Source organism: Erinaceus europaeus, chromosome 15 (genome assembly GCF_950295315.1).
Source record: "Erinaceus europaeus chromosome 15, mEriEur2.1, whole genome shotgun sequence".
Lineage (NCBI taxonomy): Eukaryota > Metazoa > Chordata > Mammalia > Eulipotyphla > Erinaceidae > Erinaceus > Erinaceus europaeus.
The window spans coordinates 13,160,051-13,167,590 of NC_080176.1; the positions used below are offsets into that span (position 1 = coordinate 13,160,051).

Consider the following 7,540-nt stretch of genomic DNA (forward strand, 5'->3'; position numbering starts at 1 on the left):
TCTCCTTTGGTATTCCTAGTTGATCCGGAGAGGAGAGGAGAGGAGAGGAGAGGAGAGGAGAGGAGAGGAGAGGAGAGGAGAGGAGAGGAGAGGAGAGAAAGCGATCTGCTGCTCGTAGCTCCGCCTCCTTTTTTTTTTTTGCCTCCAGGGTTATTGCTGGGGCTCGGTGCCTGCACTACTCTTGGAGGCCATTTTTCCCATTTTGTTGCCCTTGTTGTTACCTTGTTGTTGTTATTATTATTGTTGCCATTGTTGTTGTTGGATAGAACAGAGAGAAATCGAGAGACGAGGGGAGATAGAGAAGGGGAGAGAAAGATAGACACCTGCAGACCTGCTTCACTGCTTGTGAAGTGACTCCCCTACAGGGGAGCCTGACCTGGATCCTTAAGCCTGTCCTTGCGCTTCGCCACATGCCCTTAACTCACTGTGCTACCGCCCAGTCCTGAAATTTTGTTTACTTTCTCTCTCTCGCTCCCTCTTCCTCTCCCTCTCCCTCTCCCTCTCCCTCTCCCTCTCCCCCTCTCCCTCTCTCCCTCCCTCCCTCTCTCTCTTTCCCTACCTCCTCATCTCTTGTTAGTAAATAAATAAGCAAAGCAAGTAAATAGATATTTTTTGCTGCCAGGACTTTGCACCTTCATGATTCCACCACTCCCAGAAGACTTTTTTTTTTTTTTTTAAGATAGAGGTTAAGAAACAGGGAGAAAGACACGAAGGAAAGAAAGACACCACAGCACCCACTCCACTGCTTTTGAAGCTTCCCCTTTGTGTGGTGCTCCCATGTGGTACCAGGGACAAGGACCCAAGCTCTCATGTATAGTGAAGTGTACACTAGCTCCCAGCCCCAATAAACCCTTTTAAAAATAAAAATAATTATAAAATTATAATTATTAGAAGTATTATTATTGAAAACAAACATTTTCCCAATCCCATTCACAGAACACCCCACCCTAGGATAAATCAGGGTCAGGTACTGAGGATTCAAAAGATGAATAAGCAGCCTCTCCAATCACCTGCACCATCTCTCCCTGCCCCTTGCCCCTCCCCCTTCCCTTCCCCTCCCCGTCCCCCTCCCCTCCCCTTCCTTCTCCTCCTCCTCCTCCACCCACCCCACCCCCCAACTTGCTTCTCTCTTGTTGTTCAAAGTACTCTTGTCAAACTAATTAATCCAGGAGTCAGAAATGACAAATAGAAGCACAGAAACCATCCAAGTCTTCATCAGTTGGTAATCACCATTGTTTATGCTGGGAATTAAGCTGAGTACTTAATTGCATTCTGTGCTTTTGATGGACTTGGACATAATTCCAGTAATGCTGCTCCGAATGCCATATTTATTAGCCTGTCCCCACTTAACAAGTCTACACGTTTGCCTCCAGACTTAACCTTGTAGATTGTCAGAGCCACAGGGAAGGGGGGAATCTCATTTGCATAATCCAGTCACTGCCAATTGACAGATGAAAGAGATCCAGCCCCAGCAAAGGGAGTCTTGACTCAGAACCAAAAGAAATTCAAAATGAAAAAAAAAAAATCTAAAATGAAGAGCTAGCCTTGGCAGACAGAGGGGTCCATATCCTGCCTGTGGCTTTCTCCGATGTGCACGCTAACATATGTACATAAATTATTTGTTTTACAACAATGTGCTCACACTGACTAAGCTCTTCCACAATTTGTTTATTTTTCCACTTAGCAGTGTGGAAGGTTTTCCATCTCGGTAACAGAACTAGATTCATCTTTCATTTTTAATATTGTATTTATTTATTGGAAAGAGAAGCTGAGAAGAAAGGGGGTTGTAAGGAGAGAGAAAGAGAGACACTGCAGCACTTCTTCACCACTTATAAAGCTCCCCCGCCCTTGCAGGTGGGGACAGGGGGACTAGAACCCAGGTCCTTGTGCATGGTAACTGTGCTCTTAACCAGGTGCTCCACCTAGATTTTTCTTTTCTTTTCTTTTAATTATCTTTATTTATTGGATAGAGACAGCCAGAAACTGAGAGAAGGGGAGACAGAGAGGAGAGAGACAGAGAGACACCTGCAAACCTGTTTCACCACTCGCAAAGATTTCCCCCTGAAGGTGGGGACCAGGGACTCGAACCTGGGTTCTTGCACATTGTAACATATGCGCTCAACCAGGTGTGCCACCACCTGGCCCATGATTTTTCTTTTCTTAAATGTGTGCAGGCCTGATAGGCCACTGTTGATGTGCAGCAAAACATGACCCTTAGCCCCAGTGCTTCCAGGTCTCATTATTACAGGGGTGTCAGTGTGAGTTTTCTCCTGTGATTGATTCTCTGTGGCTTAAGACTCCACACAGGATTCACATTCAAGTAAATAGACACCCAAGGACTCATGTCTGGAACCTTGTAGCCCAATGGGTCTACACATTTACCATCATCTCAAAAGATAGGAAACTGTAGCTCTAACCACCTGGGTCTCTTGTCTTTCATTAGTTACTTACAAGGTACATCAAAGGAATTCTAAAGTAGATTAAATGAGCAAGAAGTAAAATGGTTTGTTTAAGAGAACAAATGGGGGGCAGGCGGTGATGCACCTGGTTAAGCGCACACATTACAGTGCACAAGGATACAGGTTCAAGCCCCTGGTCCCCACCTGCAAGGGGAAAGCTTCACAAGTGGTAAAGCAAGGCTTCAGGTGTCTCTCTGTCTTCCTCTCTATCTCTCCCTTCCCACTCAGTTTCTCTGTCTCTATCCAATAACAAATAAATAGAATAAGATAAAAAAAAATTAACAGAGAACAAATGGTGTTCATGGGGAACAAAATGGGGTAGGAAAATCTGCATAATTGGTTTGGGAGGTGATGCCGTAGATAAAGCATTAGACTCTCAAACATGAGGTACTGAGTTCAATCCCCGGCAGCAAATGTACCATAGTGATGTCTGGTTTTTTTCTCTCTCTTCCTTAAAAAAACAAAAACAAACAAAAAAAACCTGTGTAAGGCATCACCGAGAGTCCCTTTAGACTAAGATTCTTTTAAGTTCTCTCCTAACTAATATGCCTGAGGGAAGCAGCAGACTTATGGCTGCAATGTCAGTGGGTCAAGTACCCCCTCTTTCACATCAGGCATCAAACTGGCTGTGGGCTGGAGCTGCTTTGGCCCCACTGACACCTATCATGTTTGAGAAATTACATATGTCTACCAGCCATGTTAAATAGCTAGGTCATGGGCTACCTAAGACAGCAAATACAAGCCTGGCACACTGAGATATCTTCCCTGGCCTGTTCTCTAGCGGCTGTAATGAATATCTCCAGTCTTAGTAGTTAAGCTCAAAGAGGTTTGTTCCTTGTCATCTCTATATCATCTGTGCTCCAGCAACCAGAAGTTACCACTGCCTGGAATTTGCAGAATAGTGTGACATAGAGGGAAGGGAGAGTAATAAATACACATCAGCTCAAAGGTTCTGCCAGGAATTGACATGTGTGGCCTGCTCACATATTTAGGCTCGGTGACATGGTCTCGCTGTTGAGATAGCACAGAAGTGTCATGGACCCAGAGAGAGGAGCTAAATGTTGGCCAAGCATCAATCTATCCTCTGTGCCTTTATATCCCTACTCACTTTCTCAGTAAGAAAAAGACTTACTGCTCAGAACAAATGTGCTCCACTAAATGAGTTTACTCAAATGGAACAATTAGCAGAATGGAAAGCAGTCATGCAAGCAAAGATTCTCCCTGTTGAGCTGGGAGATTCTAGATTAGCAAATCGAGAAGATTCATGTGCAAAGGGGTTAAAGTTGAAGACACCAATATGGACTCAAGTTTAGCTTAATCTACATTCAGATGGTTCCACATAGAAATGTTTGCTGTGGCGTGGACAAACACAGCAAACATTTGGTTGGTGTCGAGACACTTCTCCCAGCACTGCTTGCTAAAAGGAGAAGAAAGGACACCTTGTCGGCTACAAGTGCACTTAGCGCTTGAATTCAGATGCTTAACGCCTGCATAGAAGGAGAGTTCTTTGGAGGTAAAGCTGCTTCCAGGACAAGACCTAGAAAAGCAGAAAACATGAAACTGGAGCATCTTGTAATATCAGGAAGTTAGGAAAAACAAGGAAACAAAAAACTCACAGTAACAGGGATTGTCAAAGGGACAGGAGAATCAACTGAAAAGTCCCATTGGGGCCACCATGTCAAGCACAGAAACCTGGGTTCAAACCCCCATGCCCCTCAGGCAGAGAGGAAGCTTCTTGAGCAGTGAAGCATGTCTGCAGGTCTCTCTTTTCTCCCTCTCAATTTCTTTCATTCCTATCTAATTAAAAAAGTAATTTTGAGGGGGTTGAGTGGTAGCACACCGGGTTAAGCACGCATATTGCCAAGGGCAAGGACCAGTGTAAGGATTCCAGTTCAACCCCGGGGTCCCCACGTATAGGGAGTCACTTCACAAGTGGTGAAGCAGGTGTGCAGGTGTCTATCTTTCTCACCCTCTCTCTATTTTCCCCTCCTCTCTCAATTTCTCTTTTTCCTAATCAACAACAGTAACAACAATGGAAAAAATATGGCTGCCAGGAGCAGTGGATTCGTCATGAAGGCACCAAGCCCCAGTGATAACTCTGGAAGCAAAAAATAAAATAAAATAAAAAATTGGAGACTGAGGAGACAGCATAATGGTTATGCAAAAGATTTTCATGCCTGAGGCTCCAAGGACTCAGGTTCATTTCCCATCATCACCATAAACAAGAGCTGAGCAGTGCTCTGGTCTTTGTTTCTGTATCTCTCTTACTCATTAAAATAAAATAAAATAAAAATACTAATAATTTTTAAAAAGGAAAAAATGGTCACCAGAAGTGGTTGATTCATCTTGCAGGCACCAAGCCCCAGCGATAACCCTGGTGGAAATTAAATAAATAAGTAAGTAAATAAATAAAATAAATAAATGTCCCAGTGGCCACAACTGGAATACATTGAGAATCAGAAAAATAATAAAGAGGCTTCCACAGTATGGCCGGTGACATTAGGTAGCGCTTGCTCTGCTCTCTTTAACAGGGAAACAACAGACTACAAGAGACTGAACGTACGGTGGTAGCGCAGCGGGTTAAGCGCACGTGGCACAAAGCACAAGGACTGGAGTAAGGCTCCCCACCTGTAGGGGAGTGGCTTCATAGGCAGTGAAGAAGGTCTAGAGGTGTCTATCTTTCTCTCCCCCTCTCTCTCTTCCCCTCCTCTCTCCATTTCTCTCTGTCCTATCTAACAATGATGACATCAATAACAACAATAATAACTACAACAATAATATAAAAAAGAGACAACAAGGGCAACAAAAGGGAAAATAAATTAAATTTAATTTAATTTAAAAAAAAAGAGACTGACAACGCCCATGTTCAGCGAGGAAGCAATTACAGAAGCCAGACCTTCTACCTTCTGCAACCCTCAATGACCCTGGGTCCATGCTCCCAGAGGGATAGAGAATGGGAAAGCTATCGGGGGAGGGGGTGGGATATGGAGATTGGGCGGTGGGAATTGTGTGGAGTTGTACCGCTCCTACCCTAAGGTTTTGTTAATTAATCCTTTCTTAAATAAAAAAAAAAAAAAAAAAAAAAGAGACTGAACTGTAGCTGCCTCTTTCCAAATGGACTCGTTCAACTTTCACTCACACACGGGAAAAAAACAAAGAAGCCAGGAAATTTTTATTAATCCTTTTTTTAATAAAATAATATTTAATGTAAAATTATAGCAAGAAGAAGAAGAAAAAAAAAAAAGGAACCTGAATTTTACAGCTGGAACAAACCACTTCGGCAGTGGCAGTGGGAGAAGTGGTTTTATTTAGTTGATTTTCTGTGGTTGTTGGTTGTTGGCTTGTCTCACGGTGATGCAAGCTGCACATTTTTTCAAAGGAACCGAGAAGTTGCTGGAGGGATGGTTCTCCAGGCAGCAGCCCGACGCTAACCAGAGGCCTGGGGACCTTTGCACCATCCCAAGATCCGAGTGGGATATACTTTTGAAGGATGTGCAATGTTCAATCATAAGTGTGACAAAACCTGACAAGCAGGAAGCTTATGTACTCAGTGAGAGTCGCATGTTTGTTTCCAAGAGACATTTCATTTTGAAGACGTGGTACCACGCTCTTGCTGAAAGCACTGGTTCTTCTGTTGAAACTTTGCTAGGGATTACAGTGGGTTTGACTCAATTCAAAGCTTCTTTTAGTCTCATAAGAATTTCATGAAGCCTTCTCGCCAAGGGGTACCCACACCAGAATTTCCAGGAAGAAATAGAGTTTTTTAATGTGATTTTCCCAAATGGAGAAGTATATTGTATGGGACGTCTGGATTCTGACTGCTGGTATTTGTATACTTTGGAATTCTCAAGAGAATTGGGTAATCAGTCAGCCAGATCAAACCCTGGCAATTCTGATGAATGAGCTTGACACAGCAGTTATGGACCAGTTCTACATGAAAATTGGTGTTACTGCAAATGATGTCACTCGTGAGAGTGGAATTTGTGACCTGATACCAGGTTCTGTCATTGGAGCCACACTGTTCAATCCTGCACCCTTAACTTTTTGTCCCCTGGCTGCAATGCGGGTAGGTTTTTCCTGTTTGCACTGCACTCTTTTTTTTTTTTTTTTTAAGAATCAGACATTGCTCTGGTACATGTGTTGACGGGGACTGAACTCAGGACCTCATGGTTGAGAATCATTGCTTTATCCACTGTGCCACCTCCTGGACCATATGCACCACACTCATCAAAGCAGCAATGCATAGCAGCAATGCATGGCACCACAGCATGGCATTGTGCCCCACCTCCTGAGGGCAAGGCAGCTGATTCTCTTGGTGGGAGGTTATAAAGTCAATGTTACTTTATTATATAAGCTTACAAAAAAAGAAAAATAATAAAGTAACATTGACTTTATAACCTCCCAACTATAAAGGAAAGATTTCATAAATAAGTAAGGAATAGAGATGCTCATGAGGTCCTGAGTTCAGTCCCCGTCAACACATGTACCAGAGCAATGTCTGATTCTTTCTCTCCTCCTATCTTTCTCATGAATAAATAAATAAATTCTTAAAAAAAAAAAAAAAAAAAGAGTGCAGTGCAAACAGGAAAAACCTACCCGCATTGCAGCCAGGGGAAAAAAAGTTAAGGGTGCAGGCAGCTGCATGGTGATGTAGTGAAAATGGTGGCACACGTGTGCTCTGCCTCCCCCAAGCATAATGCAGAGACAACTCAAACTCAAGAGCACTCTATAAAACCTGTCTCACACTCCTCAAAACTTTTAAGGGCATCAAGAACAAAGAAGGGCAGACACCATCAAGCCCAAGAGGTGTCTAAGCAGACTGAACATAACATGGTGTTCCTGGGGCAGAAATAGGACGTTAAGTCAAGCCTTCAGATAAAGTATAGTTGACTTTAATGAATGGTAATATATGAATATTGGCTTGTCAACTGTGGCAGATGCTCAGTATTAATCTAGGATGTTAATAATAGAGGGACCTAGGTCTGGGCTGTAGAAAAACTCCCTCTACTGCCACTGCAATTCTTCTATAAATCTAAAACTATTCTTTTTTTTATTTTATTTATTTATTTTCCCTTTTGTTG

General features: G+C 43.0%; 1 pseudogene; it reads left to right on the top strand.

The window, feature by feature from the left end:
- Positions 1-5,351: 5,351 nt before the first annotated feature.
- On the top strand, positions 5,352-7,156 carry LOC103107768 (S-adenosylmethionine decarboxylase proenzyme-like; annotated as a pseudogene).
- Positions 7,157-7,540: the final 384 nt, after the last annotated feature.